General features: G+C 36.2%; 1 long non-coding RNA gene across 2 annotated transcripts; it reads left to right on the forward strand.

Annotated features, from left to right (window-relative positions):
• The first annotated feature begins 3,336 nt into the window (after positions 1-3,336).
• LOC144997923 (uncharacterized) lies at positions 3,337-6,223 on the forward strand. Of its 2 annotated transcripts, XR_013660013.1 has the most exons (6): positions 3,337-3,460; positions 3,588-3,726; positions 4,552-5,277; positions 5,385-5,434; positions 5,637-5,932; positions 6,036-6,223. It is a non-coding gene; the product is annotated as an uncharacterized LOC144997923 (long non-coding RNA). The 2 variants fall into 2 exon arrangements; XR_013660012.1 differs by having other exon boundaries at positions 3,588-5,277.
• Positions 6,224-18,182: the final 11,959 nt, after the last annotated feature.

The raw sequence follows: 18,182 nt of genomic DNA on the forward strand, positions 1-18,182 counted from the left end.
AACAAAATCGATATCATTAAACCTTTGCTCTGCTCCATCTGAGTAACAAATAGCGGGGTACCTCATAAAAACTCCGGCAAAATGGAGATCTGTTTTTATGTAAACAACCATAGCAATGATTATGTTGGTCAATTTGAGCTAGGAGGAGTTTAAGAAACCGACTCATGCAAAGAACGATTTGAGAAAAGGATACGGATCAAAAAGTAGTAGAATAAAATAGCTTAAAAGGACAAATCAGGGGGGTTTAAACGGATATTGGGTTTCATTTACTCACACACACATGGCAATGACATGACATCTTTAATCTACTTGGCAATGACGTGTCATAAAAAAAGATCCTAGTAGGATTGGTGTGACCGGTTGCACCCTTCAAATATTAAAATGTGACCTATTAAACCATAAATTACAATTACAAGCCCTTTAAATGTAAAATAAATAAATAAATAAATAAATAATAAAAAAATATAGTCAAGAAGAACCATTTAAATTAATATATGAAAGATAGTTAGGCTAGTGACAATTACCATTTATAAATCTATACAACATAGACATTTATTGATCTACACAAACAAAATGTGACAAAAAAACATGATCACCAAACAAAGAGTAATCGGTTATGATTTTTAGTTCAAACACACTGTCATTAGTCACATTGATATAAGAAGTCCATCGATATTTATGGATCTGCAAATAAAAAGAACACAGATTTATACGAAACTCAAACACAAATATTTGCATTATAGACAAATAGAAACGTTCAAAGATATGGAAAGAAACACAAACATAAATCAACCAAAACTTAAGAACATATATACAATTACAATAAACTGCAAGGAAAGACTACAGGCCAATGCAAACTTTATAAATTGGCATAATTCATCCAAATATTAATGATTATGCTAGAACTCTCATCAGTTCTCGATAAATATTTGAAAACATAAAATACAATAATTGTAAAAAGATTCAAAATAAGTATGGTCTTATTCATATTCTACCGATTCTGGTTTTGAATATGTATGGCATTTTGACTGGCATCTGAACTCTCTCGAGAAATCAACAAGCCCGATTGTTTCCGATGAAACGTAGTGATCCTCATTCCATGTTCATCATAAATAATATCATCTTCATCCTCATCAGGTACCCGACATTTTTCTCCAAGAATTATCCTCTTTTTCCAAACCGAATCCTCACGTTGCATTTTATCCGTATCATATTCTTTATCTTTACCATTATCATTTTCTTTCTTTGAACCTTTCTTGAGCCCTTTTAATCTCCCTGATAGTCTCATGCTCATACTCGATGTCAATTTAGCACCATGAGATGTATTTGAGCTCGACCCCACATGATGATAAGATGACGCCCGTATGCTGGCCAGTCGTGGTGGCGGTGGAAGTTCTTTTTGTTGAGGTGTTGGTGGTTCCATTGGCGGAGGGTTGCCGGTTTTATCTTCAGTTTTGACGTGTGCCACCTCGCTTGTGCGATTGTTTGTTGTCGAGACAAGTGGTTTAGTATCCTCGCTGATTTTTCTTGCCGGATTATTTAATGGCGGAGTTCGTTTTTTTTTCTTTTTCGCACAAAGAAGTGATATAATTGTGACAGTTGATAGGATAAAAGCAAAGATGAATGATCGTGATAGTAGTGGATTGTTTGTAGGAGTTTTGCTTGTTGGGATATTTCTTACCATTGCTCGAAAACATTAATCAAAATCATTACATGATTGAAGCGGAAGAGTCTAAAAAGCTAAGCACTTTGTGAGGTGGATTTGTGTAGTGAACGACTTTTTTTAGAAAGATTCGGAAAACCATTAACTTTGAATTGTTTGACATAGTGAAGTTCCTGAAATGTTGTTTTTACGGAACAAATTGCTTGAATTGTGGGATGGGAAGGAGGGAATGGCTAATAAAGAGGAGGTTTTATTATTTCTTTTATATTATAAAATTTGTACTTACATGTTTATACATCATCAGTTTTAGGTATTATTTTCTTTTTATAGGACCAACTTCAATGGTGCTAATACAATGTATAAGAACCCATCATTTTGGTGAGCACTGTTTATAAACTGCAAATATACTTTATTGATATACAACGTATCATGATCGGTCTCTTCGGGAGTTTGGGTTACAAAAAATTGCTCTAAGAATACGTATTTAGTCCGTATAGTTTTGATTTTTTGTAGTATTTAGTCCGTATAGTTTCGATTTTTTGTATGGTTGCCCTTGATATATTTCTTGTTTTTTTTTTTAATTTACACTACAAGAAAAATCATGAATAGCTACGGAAAAGTGCTACGGAATCAAATTCCGTAGTTATTTTACTATGGAATTTGCTATGGAATAACGTATCGTAGATATTGTGTTACAAAATTTTCTATGAAAAAAAAATCCATAGCAAACTTAGAACTAATTATGGAAAGTTGTTACGAAATCGTAATTCGTAGTTAGAATGCTACCGAATTTGCTACGAAATTAAACTACATAGCTATTTTGCTACGGAAATTACTAGAAATCTAAATTCCGTAGCTATTTTGCTACATCATAATATTCCATACTTATTTTGCTACGGATTTTAGTTACATAAATGAATTATGTAGCTATTTTGCCACAAAATGAAATTCCATAATCATTATGCTACGGAATTTTGCTACGGAACTTGATTCCGTAACTGTTTTGTTACAGGGGAAAATATAATTTTTGCATATATAAAGCTCAATTTAATTAAAGTCAAAAAGTTAAAGTGTATTCTTGCTCTAACAATTGCCTCATTTCAGTGGTGTTTTTATTGATCGCACACCATCTCTAATAACAACATCTTTGGTTTGTGCAATTGTCCGGTCATTTTGTCCTTCAGTAATACTAGTAGAAAATAAAACAATTATAACCATTAAAAAAAACGAAATTAAATTAAGAATTTTAAACCAAAGGTTCCATGTTTCTCTTTTTAGCTCTTGGAAGTACAACTATCTAGCTCTTGGAAGTGTAACTATCTGTGAAATTATCAAAATACCCTTACAACCCATCCCCACCAGAAATTACCAAAATACCCTATTACATGTCAAGATGTGGCAATTCTTGCTTGCCTCTCCATGATCAAGATTCAAGAATAAGGCCTTCCACCTATTTAACATAATCATAAGACAATTAAAAATAATCAAAAACAAGAAACGAGATTAATGTTAATATTTAAATTTAAATAAATTAATGAGACTATTACCTTAAATAAATACCTCAAAATTAATTGGGTTTTAAATATAAATAATACCTAATTTTGTTTTTAACGTGAATAATTAGAGATTGTGAACCACTGTACATACCGTCATCATTCCTCAGTTCCCCCGGGTCTCTATTTACACCATTATCCATCGGACTTCACACTTACCTGATCCTCATCGCCTTCGTGTCCGTTGTGCGTCGTCCTACTCCTCTTCGCCGCTTTTGTTCTCGATCGTCTTCGTCGCTACCAGGTAACCTTCTTCCCTGTTCAGACTGTTCTGTTTGCTTCTTAAATCAAGCAAAATACTATTGTTTTTTGGTAATACAGTTTCGATACAACCCTAACTTCTGGTAGTTCTTAATGTTGCTATTTTGCAGTTAGATCTCCATCTTTGCTCCTCTTCAGATCTCTACCACCATTGTAGCGTTGCGACGTCGACTTTAGGCTCTTCGTATTTCCAAAGGACAAACACGTCACCGTTTTTACTTCCTTTCACTTAGTCTTTTGTATCGCGTGGTATGTCTACTTACGTTTGTTTGTTTGAATTTAATTGGAGATTAGCACTAGAGTTTTTAAGATAGATCTCTATCTCTCCAAAATCAAGATTACTAAACTTATTTGATGTGTTTTTTTTATCTCTTTCTGTCTATCTTATAACATTATTTTACACATAGCTCCCCTGTAGTCAATCTCCCTGTTTTATCAAAAGCAATCGTGTGGCAGGAAGCTAGAGAATCAAATACATGTCCTCCTTTCAATAATATTCCCTATACACACAATAACATTTGTTAAATATATATACACAAGTTTTATGAATTTAATATTATTATCAAAGAAAAAGACTATGTTACCTTTTTAGCACATGCACTGATTGCAGTAGTATAAGTCAATGGAGCCACAATAAGTGCACATGGTGATGCTACAACCATGAGCCCCAATGCCCTGTAAAACGAACCTCTAGAAGCTACACACAACTACACACATTTCATCAAACAGGTGGCGTGCACTAAACAATTTCCTTAAAAAAACAATATATAAGAAGAAAATCACATTACCTGGAGTACTAAAAATGGACATTTAAGAAGAATCAAACCAATAAGGGCAATGAAAATTGATAAAACAATGACTGCCTTGTTGTAACTTTCTCCAAACTGATCTTTAAAGTTTGGGTTTTCTTAATTGAGCTTCTTCTGTCAATTGTACTATCTTGTTTAACATTGAATCTTTCCATATTTTATTTATTCTTTTTATTTTCCAAGTATTTTGTTCTTTTAACATGTATCTACAAATCAGACGGTTTATTTACTTGTTTTAAGTATTAAGTGTTTTCTTTTTCCTTAGTTTGAATAATTTAGTCAAAGATGTTTCCATGGATCCAGTCAAAGAGGCTTTGAAATGAAGAATTCTTTTTTTAGCTCAGGTTTTTACCAATTTATTGCTTAATTGTTACCATTATGTCACTTGGAGGGTTTTATATGATGTGTTATTGTATAACATCATTTCATGCCTTCAAATTGTTTGATATAATGTTTCAGTTGATTGGTTTAAAGCACAGTATGCATGTTCGCATTTGTTTTGGGTGGATGGAATTAAGGATGGAGAAAGGTATTCCCATTCCTATCCTTTTTGGTTTCTCTATACCATTCTTCTTTTGCCAAAACTGACACAATCTTGATTCCATTCCGATTCCATGGTTGTCCTTTGCCTTAAATGCACATTAAAGATCACAAATGTTGCACGTCAAATGGAAAATGTTGCATGTGGTAGTAGCGGCCCTGTTACTCTCTTTGTTGAAATACTCAACAAATATGTAGTAAACTTTTCACTAAAGCCTTCAATTCACTAATGATATAGGACACTAATAATAAATAATAAATACTGATTGGAATCTGTGTTATTTTGAGAAAGGGAATCCACAGATAATAAGTGGTGCAATCCAAGAGCTGATACAATTGATCAAAACCGAAATGCAAAGTGACACAACAACACCTGATCAAAACCGAATGCTTCACTCTTGTTAGACCTGTGAAAAATGAGAACGAGCTCCAACGACTTGACCAAATTCCGGTCAGTGATTATTTTTATTGAACATAATCATTATTAATACAATAAAATATGTTAATAATTAATTCTTTGTTTTATCAATTAATTAAATTTTGTTGTGTGAATTATAGTTGGGTGACATGAGGCCAGAGTTTAAAGTGGGACTTGATGCCTTAACAAGGTTTGTTTTTTTTAGAGGACTAGGCCCAAGCAAGTGGGGGCCACAGAAATAGTCTGAACCTAATTTTGCACGTATCACTAGTCTTTATTAGATGCTCTTAATAATGGTGTAGTGCCTATAATAACCTTCTAATGGCATGTTAGTTTTATATAATTTTCTTTTAATTCTTATTCTGTTTTACTAAACTATTTCCATTTTACAGGGTGTTGAAGAAGCAGAGTGTGAAAGGGTATATGAGTCGGCTACTGATCTCTATGTTTAATTGTACAAAGCCCACCTGAGGAAGTATGATTCATTATTTTCTTTGATTTTTATATAAACCAATGTACAAGACTTTATAAAATCTTCTATCGAATCACTATAAGCTGCAATGAGAGAAGCATATGAAGAGCCAGTTCAAAAGGCAATGTCCATTTTTAATGTCATTGCAGTGGGATTTGGTTCTGCTAGACAAAAATACGAAAAAAAATTCATATGTTTTTGAAAAAGGCTTTTGAGGTAAAAAAAAAATTGTGCTTTACCTCATTTATAATATGTAACAATTAAATTTCTTGTTTAATCATTTGTTCTTGTTTTTACTGATTATATTGAAATGTTGTAGGATCATAAAAAGAAAGACTTATGTCTCAAACCAAATTGCCTTATTTGAGACGCAACGTGGACAATATGAGGATATTCAACAGAAAAATATGGATGTTCAAGCAAAGTTTGAACAAACTTGCATAAGCTTTGAGTGAATAGGTTAAAAGTTTTATTAATCAATGATAGAATATTATGTATCGGATAGGATTCTATATTTAATTAGTAGCTACTTTTGATTTTGAAATATGTATCTTTAGATATATTCGATATTTCTTTTAGTTTCTATAGAAATACTCTTTTACTTGTGGTTTTATATTAATTGTATTTATATAAATTGATATAAGTCGAATTGAATAATCGAAATTTATTGAATAATGGTACGGAACAATTGCTACGGAATTAGTTACGGAAAAATTGCTATGAAATTTGTTACGGAAAAGCTGCTACGGAATTTGCTACGGAAACATTGCTACGGAATTAGTTATGGAAAATTTGCTATGAAATTTGCTATGAAAAAGTTGTTACGGAATTCGTTACGGAAAAGTTGCTACGAAATTTGCTACGGAAACATTGCAACAAAATTTGTTACGGAAAAATTGTTATGGATTTTGCTACGAAAATGCTATGAAACTCAATTTGCAAAAAAATATATGTCGTAGAAATTGTCATAGCAAAATTGCCACGGAATTATAATTCCGTAGCTAAACAATTTGCTACAAGAAATAAAGTTACGGAGTGTAATTGAAAATTTGCGTAACAAATTTCGTAGTTATTCAGCTTTATCTACGGAATTTTACGTAGCTAAATAGAAATTTTCTTGTAGTGTTATTATCTTTTTACTAGTTGTGAAACTCATTTATTACATGCGTTAATATATATATATATATATATATATATATATATATATATATATATATATATATATATATATATATATATATATATATATATATATATCAAAATATTTGAAAACTTTGAACTTATAAAAAAATAAGAAAAATTAAAATGTTTTTTATATCTTAAATTTAAATAAATAAAAAAAAAAGAAACTAATAAGCTTTAATTTTGAAATTTTGAAATTTTGAAATCAAAAGTTAAGTTAATTAATAAAATTGATATCCATTTATTACAACATTTATTGCAATTATTATATTAAAATATTATGTGAAATTTAATAAAATTAAAAAAAAACTCATAAAAGAACGTGGAAAAAAATTAATTTAAAATAACCACAAAATGGTATTTGACAAGTTGAATGAGAATGTGACATGTTGCAAAAAAAAAACATTAATTTATTAGAGTATATTTAAACTAACTTTATTTAACAACAAATAAATAAACATAACCCATCATCCCCACATCACCCCCAATAAAACCAACAACAACACAGTAAACATACTTAGCCATTTCTTCCGTTCCTCTTATTCCCTTTCTCGACAACCACCATCGTACTCTTACATTTGCATTCAGGCCTAAATTTTAACAACAATTTGGTAATATACAACTTCTCTCCCACCTCTTCTTCCTTTTCTCAACAACAATCTAACGATGAAAAGCTCCATTGTAACATCCATAAAATTCAAGAAAATTTTAAACTTTTCAAACAATTCCACAATCCATCATTGTTTACAAAGGTAGTTTTCAAAATATGTTTATTATCAGAGTTTTCTAAAATCATAGAACAAAACATGAGGAGGTGCACGATCACGCCTTTGCCTTCCCGTGATCATATGAAGAACATGAAACATAACCCAAAACTGTCAGTCCAAAGCTTAGTGAGTTTCCCAAAAATACTAATACATCACAAAACCATAATAATAACAATAAACCAACATACATACTGAGCCTTCAGTCTGACTGAAACGCCCCCACCGGCCAACAATCCACCTGGACAGAACCTTCAGCATGAATGGTACGCCACACTGATTCATCATATATGGACTGTTCTCCAGGCCTTCGGCCTGACTGGAACGCCCCACTAGCCTTCAATCTATCTGGGCCACCTTGGGTCTGTTGGCCTTTAGCACAAAGCAGGAATGCCTCAACCCAACCACACATACACCATGTCGACACATACATATAACAGTCAAGCATACAAATAACCAGTCAATAACAAACAGACAGTTCTCACATATCACTATGCATATCATCATCCCATCTACCATGATACAATTCTAACATAACACAATAGTACTTGATCATATGATAAACCAGGATAACAATCCAAAGGATCGGCCATGGTGCCTTCAACCCATTAGTACAGTGAGGAAACTCACCTCACATTGTTAAATCACACTGAAATTCTCCAACTGCTGACTCACTAAAATCCCCGTGCTAACACAACAAAATAAACATCCAACTATTAATTAGATTGCAATCCTTGACTAATAATCCATACTTACGGTAAATCGCCACTTTACCCTTTCCCTAGATGAGATAAGACCCAGGCCTAAATCTGGATCCTAATGGCCAAAAGATAAATAAGCACTCAAGGCCTATTACTGGCCTAATTTTCCAAATTAGGCCAAAACTCCTTCTTGGGACTTATCCTAAGGTCCAAATCTTCACATAGCCCAACACACTCATACTCAAATAGTCCAATAAGGGCCAAGCATTCAATCCCAAAAGGTTGCCCAAAACTCGAAGCCTAAACTCCTAAACCTTACTAACTGGGTACGTGGGGCGTACCCAGTTGTACGTCCAACGTACTCCGTATTGACCTGGAATCGCGCCACTGACCGCCTACGCCCAGCATATGCGGTGGCCATGCAAGTTTTTGATTAAGAGCTTAACCCATTCAGTCCAACTTCCAACTTTCAGATCCAGTTCTAAAGAGGTGTTCCACACCATAAAGTTTCCAACTTTATGGTTTTGCATGTCTTAATAACGCCAACACCAAGATTCTAGTTTGTCTTAACCACAAAAGACCTCTACAACTAGCAGGCATGCACCAAATAAGCCAAGATAGCATTTTTATGACTTATTGCACCATATTTCTTCAGAAAGGATGAATCCTTTGGTCTTAGAGTAGCTCATACTCATTAACACCAAGAAAAGGGGATTGAGAACATATATTTCATCATGACAATATCTAAAAGAAAACAATGAAAGATTAAAGCTTTATACCTTTTGGAGCTTCTCAAGAAGGTAAGAATCCTAGATCCACAAGTTGCTCCCTCACCAAGGCTTCTCCAAGAATCTTCTTCTTCCTTTAACACACCAAGAACACATTAAAAAGCATACACTTGAGCTCTAAAATACACACTCAAAGATTAAGGTTTGCAATAACATCGAAATGGAGTGGAGGATGAAAGGTGGAACGGAAATGAGCCATAACAATGCTTAAATACCCTTCAAACCTCAAAATCTAGGGTTTCCTCCTAACATGAGTACACCCAGCATACGTGAGTGTACGCCCAGCGTACACACATGTACGCTTAGCATACTCCTCCTGCCCATATTACAAAAATGCCACTAGTGCTTTCAAGCATAATTCTTGGACTTAGGGAACAAATTGACATATAATTTAAAACCAAGGGATGAATTTCATATAAATAACAAATTTGGATAATACTCCCACATCTTAGCCTCCGGCTTCTAGTCCATTCAGAGCCCTTCCGGTGCTGACATCATACCTTTACCAAAGGTACTTACTTATTGTGCAAAACTTTACCGTCCTGTCCAGAATAGCTACAGGCCACTCAACATTGTTCAGGTTCTCATCAACCTGAATATCATCCAAAGAAACCACTACATCCTCATACAATACGCACTTTCGTAGCTGCGAAACATGGAAAGTGTTGTGAATCTGACTAGGCTCCTCAGGAAGATCCAATCTGTAGGCAACCTTGCCAAGCCTAGAAATAACCCATAATGGCCAAATATAACAGGGACCCAATTTACCCCTCTTCCTCAAGAAAATCACACCTTTCCAAGGTGAGACTTTCTATAGCTCCATGTCGCCGACCTGAAATTCCAACTCGGATTGGTGTCGGTCGGTATATAGCTCTTTTGCTAACTATGAGCAGTTTGCAATCTCTGTCTGATCTACTAAATCATCTCCATAGTATGAAGGAACACCTCGGTCTGCCCCATAACCCTATGATCAACCTCGACCCAGCAAGTCAGGGTATGACATCTCCGCCCATACAAGAGCTCAAAAGGTGGGGCACTAATGCTAGAGTGAAAATTGTTGTTGTAGGCGAACTCTGCAAGAGGTAGGTAGGAGTGCCAACTCCCACCAAAATTGATGACACATTCCTACATCATATCCTCAAGGGTCGGTATCGCCCACTCACTTTGGCCATTAGTCTACGGATGATAAGTTGTGTTGAAGTGCAACCTCGAGCCTAATTCCTCATGGAACATCTGCCAAAAACATGAAGTGAACCGATCATTACGGTTTGAAACAATGGACACTGAAACCCCATGGCGAGCAACGATCTCGTGAATATATACATCGACCAACTTCTCGACCAAAGAACTCTCCCGAATCGCCAGGAAGTAGGCACTCTTAGTCAATAGATCCATAATGACCCAAATAGCATCGGCACTCTTTGCCATCTTTGGCAACATAATGATGAAATCCATCAAAATTTGCTCCCATTTCTACATGGGAACCTCTAGAGGTAACAACATGCGATGAAGCCTCTGATGCTCAACCTTGGCCATCCTGCAGGTCATGCACCTCTCACGTACTAGGCATTCTACCTCTTCATACATGACCACCAATAGCTTAATATCATATCATGATACATCTTGGTGATCCCCAGATGGATAGAAAAACGAGACTTATGATCCTCCTCCAACAAAATCTGTCTGACCCCACTAGACATAGGAACCCATACCCGACCACAAAGGGTCAACAATCAACGGCTCTCCGGAACAAATATGGTGATATCACTCCTGATCCTCTCTTTCTTCTAGTTCTCTGCCCAAACACCCTCGGCCTGAGCCTCCCTAATCAATCTTAAAAGTGGAGAATCCACTTGTATCCTAATACATGATACCCACTATGAAGATTGGCTCAAAGCATCTGCCACCACATTCGCTTTACCCGAATGGTAAGGATCTCGTAGTCATAATCCTTGACTACTTCTAGCCACCTACGCTGCCTAATGTTCAAGTTCGGCTGATCCATAATATGTCTCAATGTCTTGTGATCCGTGTAGATAGTACAGTGGACCGCATAAAGATAACGCCTCCAAATCTTGAGGACAAAAACCACTGCCCCAACTCTAGATCATGCGTGCGATATCTCGTCTCATAAAGCTTCAGTAATTGTGAAGCATAATCTATCACTCGTCCTTTCTACATGAGGGCCGCCCCCAAGATAGTGATGGAATCATCACATAATACCATAAAATCCTCAATTCCCTCTGGGAGGGTAAAACCACATAATCTCTACCGAAGGATCTCAAATGTCGACAATTGCTTAGGGCTCCACCGGAAATACACCCCTTCCTCGTCAGACGAGTAAGGAGTATTGTAATCTTGGAGAAATCCTGAATGAATCTTTGATATTACCCTGCCAAACCCATTAAACTCTTGATATCTGATGGATCTTTTGGAACCTCCGACTGCATCACAGCCTCGATCTTGGATGGATTTACCAATATCTTATCTTGATTAACGAGGTGTCCAAGGAAATAGAACTCTCGTAACCAAAACTTTCACTTTGAGAACTTAGCATAAAGTTGTTCTCCCCTCAAAACCCCCAGTAGGCCATGAAGATACAACTCATGCTGCTCTCTAGTCTTGGAATATACCAACATATCATCAATAAATATAGTCACTAAACGATTGAGCATCAGCCTGCATACTCGATTCTTCAAATCCATAAATACCACAGGCGCATTGGTGAGCCAAATGATATCACCACAAACTCGTGATGCCCATAATGAGTCCGGAATGCAGTCATCTCCACATCCTCCTCTTTCACCCTGACCTGATGATACCAGGACCACAGATCCATTTTGGAGAACCAAGATGCACCCTGCAACTGATCAAAGAGTTCATTAATAGGCGAAAGGGAATAGTGGTTCTTCACTGCTAGCTTGTTTAACACCTAGTGTCACAACTAGCATTTTTGCTAGGAAATTCTACTCTCATGCAATCATTCACCTAGTGTAATAACTTGTACTCTAAGTGAATAATATACTTCATTCTCATTCAAATATATTTCATACGTTCAAATAAGGGTTGGAAACCCTATAAATCCCAACTCAAGTTTGTTATGGACTATGAAATTTTTATTGGACCTAATGGGCCAATAAACCCTTAACTTAATTCTTTTAAGCTAAGAGTCTTAAGTTGGGCCCTATTTGAACTCACATTCATTAAGATATAGTATTTTGGGCTTTAATGGGCCTAGAATGACCCACACCTTTCTCATGGACCTATTGGGCCAAGACCCTTAATAAGGGCCCAATGGGCTAAAAAATATTGTTAGGCCTATGAAATTCGATCTAAGCCAAGGATTTGAGCCCAAAGCTATTTCACCTTCATTCATTGATCCCATTCTCGGCCCAATGTGTTAACATTAATAAAAAAAGAGAGAAAAGAAATGGGATTTATCTAATACTTGACACCTCATTAATAAATGTTGTATATCCATGCAAAAATCCCCCATATCTCTAGGTTCAAGATATTAAACTTTCATGTAATAACCATTTAACCAATCCTTCCTACCCCCCACCTTAAACTCTCGGCCAACACACATCACGCACACTCACAAAAATCAATTTCCAATTTACTCTCCAAATACTCTCAAGTCCTCCTATTCTCCCTCAAAATATTCAAGATCATCTTCAAGGAAGGAGTCATCCTCAAGAATCCTTCTTCAAAACTCACAAACTAGGTAAAATCTTTATGAAACTCAAACTGTTTGTTTCATGTTTATTCTTAAGATCACTCCATGCACCCACCATTTTCGTGTGTATGACTCTAGAACTCCATCAAATTTCGAGTGATCTTCAAAAACTACACCAAGCTAGGTCCAACAACTCCTTCTCATTCTACCACTTGGAATCTTCAAGGTGAGTTCATACCCCCTTGCTTTTGGTTTTTACATGATTTTAGGGGAGAATACAAGTTGCTTTGTGTAGATCTATGTGTATATGCATGATTATGTGTGTTTTCTTGAATCATTTGGTGATTATATGTTGCTTACTTCATTAATCTAAAAATATGTCAAGAACTTGAACTTTACTACTTGGATCTTTATATGAATCTTGAGAGAAGTATGTTTTATCAAACATATTACATGTAAACTAGTATATACTGGATTTATACACTTGATATAGCAAAAATGAGTGTTGTGGTTAGAGATCTATAAACTAAACTCACAAAACAGCCTTTGACAGAAAAGTTTTGTTCCAATCTCGGACTGTTTTGACCATTCAAATGGAAGTATTTTTCAAAAATGTTTTACATGGATAAAGTTCAGGTTTATACCTTTAAAATTACTACTCGCACGTTTTCATACGATTTTGCTACAATTTTTGGCGAATTTTACAAAACTGCCTATCATATTTGAAATAATTTCGGACCAACCTGTGAAGATGAGTAATTTCACACTAGTTTGAAGCCATCAAAAATTATGAGAAAAATTGTGAACAAATAGACAAAATTTCCAAACTTCCAAAATTTACGGATCCAGATTTCGACTTACGATGAATTTTGTACAAATTTTCTAAAAACTAGTTCGGAAAGGACAAAAACTAGAAAAATATGTATTTTCACAAAACCAAGCCAAAAATGATATTTTTGACAAAAATGGGTTTAAAATGCTATTTTTATCATAAAGTAGTCATCAACACAAGTTCTTAACAAAATTGGAGATTAAAGTGTTATTCTTACAAAAATTGGGCCTTAATTGTAAATTTTTGGCTTATTGGACCAAGAATGTCATTTTTACAAAAAGGAGGGTTTTTTATATCAACTTTGTAAATAATCAATCTAAAATAAACAAAACAATAACAAATGGGTTAAAAACGATATTCATATCCTTATTGGGCCTGGAAATAATAGACACGTATAGTGAGCCTTAGTGGTCCACTTACATGTTTATTGGGCCTCAGAATGGGTTTTATATGCGTTCTTCTTTTTAGGTTATTTTAGTGAATACTTGAACTAAAACCAATAATAAACAAACAAATGGATTTAATTTAATCATTTTCTAGGTTATTGGGCCTTAGTGACCCATTTCTACGTGTGATAGGTCCTGTATACTATTTACATGTTTATTAGGTCTCATTGACCCATTAACATGTGCGACAGACCTTGGATACTATTTGTGTGCTATTTGGGCCTGTAAATACTTTATATGTGAAATGGGCCTTAGTTGTCCTTTCATATATATTTCGGGCCCATGTTATATAATCTCATTCCATTTGGGTCTTGAAATGATTTACATGTTTAGCGACGCCTTAGTGGTTCACTTACATGGATCATTGGTCCTAGAATGAGTTTATACATTTTTCTTCGCATAAATTCGATTAAGGATCTAGCAAGTTTTTATCGGTTGCCACCTATTAAGTGTACGATCGTAGCCTGTAGTTATAACCAGAATCTCCTGGAGGGAGAACGGGGATTTGTGTATAGATCTATACGGGGTTGACACCCCACACCTCAGTTGTTCACTACAGTTAGACTTACTCAGTCTAGGGTGACGAAAACCTTATTCTATTTTCCGTCAGCGTCCAACAACGCCAAGACAGGTGAAATTGTTATTATTTAGTATGGTTATGACGGCTCGCTTAGAGAAATTAACGTTATGAAGTTTACGGAAGACATCTACATTTTTTTAAGGCAACGTCGGGTTGTCTGGGAACATTCTATATACATGCTCTTACATTCTCTTTACATTCTCTTTACCTTTTTAGTTAATTAATCAATAACATACATGCATTAATAAAATATCTAACACAAACACACTAAACAGTTTTAAGAAAATATCGGATTTTCTGGTGGTTTTTAAAGTTATACAAATCATTTTCACAAACATGCTTATGAACTCACCAACATTTTTATGTTGACCGTTTTCAAAATAACTTGTATTCTCAGGATACCGTTGAAGCAGGATGAACGAAACAAACTAATGGATATTGTGTGATATTTTGTTTCATCATACTCTTACTATTTTGGCATGTAATATTCAAATACAATACTCGATGTAAACAATGAATGTTGTAATATTACATGTGTGATGATGATGATGTTATGTTTCAATTATATTCACTGTAATGATATTTCAAGATGAAGTCACGCACAAGCCCCCTGACGTTTCTGCCGTCTGGTTCGGGGGTGTGACAGATTGGTATCAGAGGATTGTTTATAGTGAACTAGCATATCTAACCATACAGGATATGCAACTATAAATACAATGGGACTAAACAACTCTGAACATAATAATTTAAAATACATACCTTTGTGTGCATTTTAGAATAATAACACAACAAGAACAGTAAAAGTTTTTGGAGGATTTGAAAATCGCTATTAAACTCGGGCAGTTATGTAGTCGTATTGGGGGTGAATGTAGCCAAATCAACTACATTCATTCAAAATACGACCAACATGGGTTCAGGAGTAATTGTGATGGGCAGTGAATCAAAAACTTACCATTTAATTATCCAAAGAGCTTATAGAACAAAACCTAAACAAAATTAAAATTACTATTGGAGTAATTGGTATGCTAGTTGTTTCTAGTATTTATACCCCTTCGTGAAATACAAAATAAACGAGTGTCATTAGCCAAGAAACCCCTATCTCCCTAGTCAGGGAATAGCAGGGTGGCTCGACCCAGAGGAGGATCACAAAGTAGAACTCACAGATGGACCCGTCGAGTCAATAGTGGACCTCGAAGAGGAAGAACCAGAGGGTAATGGTGATGATGACTCGGATGCAGAATCTGATGTCATTAATCCCCCATGTGAAACGAGAGCACTGACTTATCGTGTGGGCCCCGGTGGCCCAATGCCCCCTTGGGTACACATCTTTGGAGATAGAGTTACCAGCAGGGGATACGACCACACTACGGTAGGAACTGAGGTCTCTTCGATCTTAGTAATAGAGGACCAGCTGACCGGGCCCTCCCAGTCATGGTCCAGCACACCTGAGTTATTGATAACCAAGCTCAAGACACCCCAAATTGAACGGAACCAATGTGGTTTGCTATTGAGAGAGATGAGAGACAAATACAGGAAGTGAACGGAGACTCTCGATCGAGACAGTCAGTTTGGGAGGTACGATTACGAGATACCGAGCAACAAGTAGCTCGTCTCCAAGGTGCATCCAATTCATCAACACCACCACCAGACACTTTCTTCCACAATTAGGATCAGCCTTTTCTTTCCCCCCCCCCCCCCCCTACTATCCGACATGACTCACTTTCGTGTACTAAGATGGTACTTACCAGTGGAACAATTATGTGCTATCTTTATTTCATATTACTACATAAAGTCAATTATATGCACAACCGAACCCTGAAAACCGCTAGATACTTAAGGATCTCGGAACCAAAACAACATATATACTCTAAGGATAGACATGACGATCGTGCCAAATCTGTGATTACCTACTACCGCAAATACATCATAGGGATGTATATGGAAGCAGTGACAATTATACAACAAGATGCAAAATTTATAGAGTACAACTAGGAATGACGATCATTACTTACGATCTGGATTATCAATGTGCAGTAGGAAAATGCCATCACGCAAGAATAACAAGCGCACCCACGAGACATCGCTCCTGCAGATGGACTCTACTACATTCCAAGCTGTTGTAACGGCGGCAGTAACCGCTACGATGGCGCAAATCAATGCAAACAACCCCAATGGAGGTGGGAACAGCATTGACAACTCCAGCCAAAGGAACAAACATGGAAACCAACAAGTGACAACCTATCAGGGAACTCCAAACCCCAAGCTTAAGAGCAGGAAGTTGAGGTCTAAAAGTAAGAGAAAGGGGCAACACACTCAAGGGTTCTCAAGGAAGCAACATGTTGTTGCTGTTCATGCGACCGTGACCCCTATTATACCAACAACCAGGAGACCATATGCTGGAATCCTTCCAAAATGCAACCAGTGCAAATTCCATCATAATGGAGCCTGTCGGACGATGCATTGTAACAAATGCAACCGAAAGAATCACACTGCCAAATTCAGTAGAACTTATCCATGTCATAATCGTCAGCCAAATGAAAATGACAACAATCGCAACAACCCTAACAACAACACCAATGATGAGACCAGTTACACCTGCTATAGGTGTGGAGGAACCGGTCGCTTCAGGTGCAGTTTCCCCAAGGATAACAATCAAGGTGCAGATGGATCAGACAGGGTCTTGACCTTGGGTCAAGGTGAAGCAGTCCAAGTCCCAACGGTTGTTATTGGTACGTTCCCACTTAACAACTCTTTCGCTTACCTCTTATTCAATAGTAAAGTTGAGTGAAGCTTCGTTAGTAATATATTCAAACACTTACTAAAACAACAACCCCGGAGGCTAAACTAAGCCTTAACGGTGGAGATAACTAAGGGGAAAACCGCATAAACCAAAGATAAATTATGTAGGGAACACCTTAACACTAAACAACCATTCATTTCAAATAGATTTAATGCCAGTAAATATTAGGAGTTTTAATGTGATAATCGGCCTGGTTGGGTTAAACCCCCACCGTGCTGATATTATATGATGCGAGAAGGCTATTTGCCTTCACCTTCCCAATCACAAAACTCTAATAACCCATGGTGATAAACCTAACGTCAATCTGCGTCCTATCTCGTGCATCAAGGTATAGAAGCACCTGCACCAGAAGAACTACGTTTTCCTTGCTCATGTTGTGGACAAGACCAAGGAAGAAGTAAGCATACAAGGTATTCCAGTAGCATGTGATTTTCCGGATGTGTTTCCCAAAGAACTTTCGGGAATATCCCAGAGAGACAGGTCGAATTTCAAATCGACCTCATACCGGGAACCACATCAATTGCCAATTCACCCTATAGGTTGACTCCCGCCGAAAATTCAGAAGTTATCCAGTCAATTGAGAGGAATTGTTGCACAAAGGATTCATCGGACCAAGCTTCTCACCCTGGAGAGCTCCGGTCTTGTTCTTCAAGAAGACGGATCCTTCAGAAGGTACATCAATTTTACGAAATTGAAT

This window comes from Lactuca saligna, chromosome 5 (genome assembly GCF_052625555.1).
Source record: "Lactuca saligna cultivar CGN05327 chromosome 5, ASM5262555v1, whole genome shotgun sequence".
Classification (NCBI taxonomy): Eukaryota; Viridiplantae; Streptophyta; class Magnoliopsida; order Asterales; family Asteraceae; genus Lactuca; species Lactuca saligna.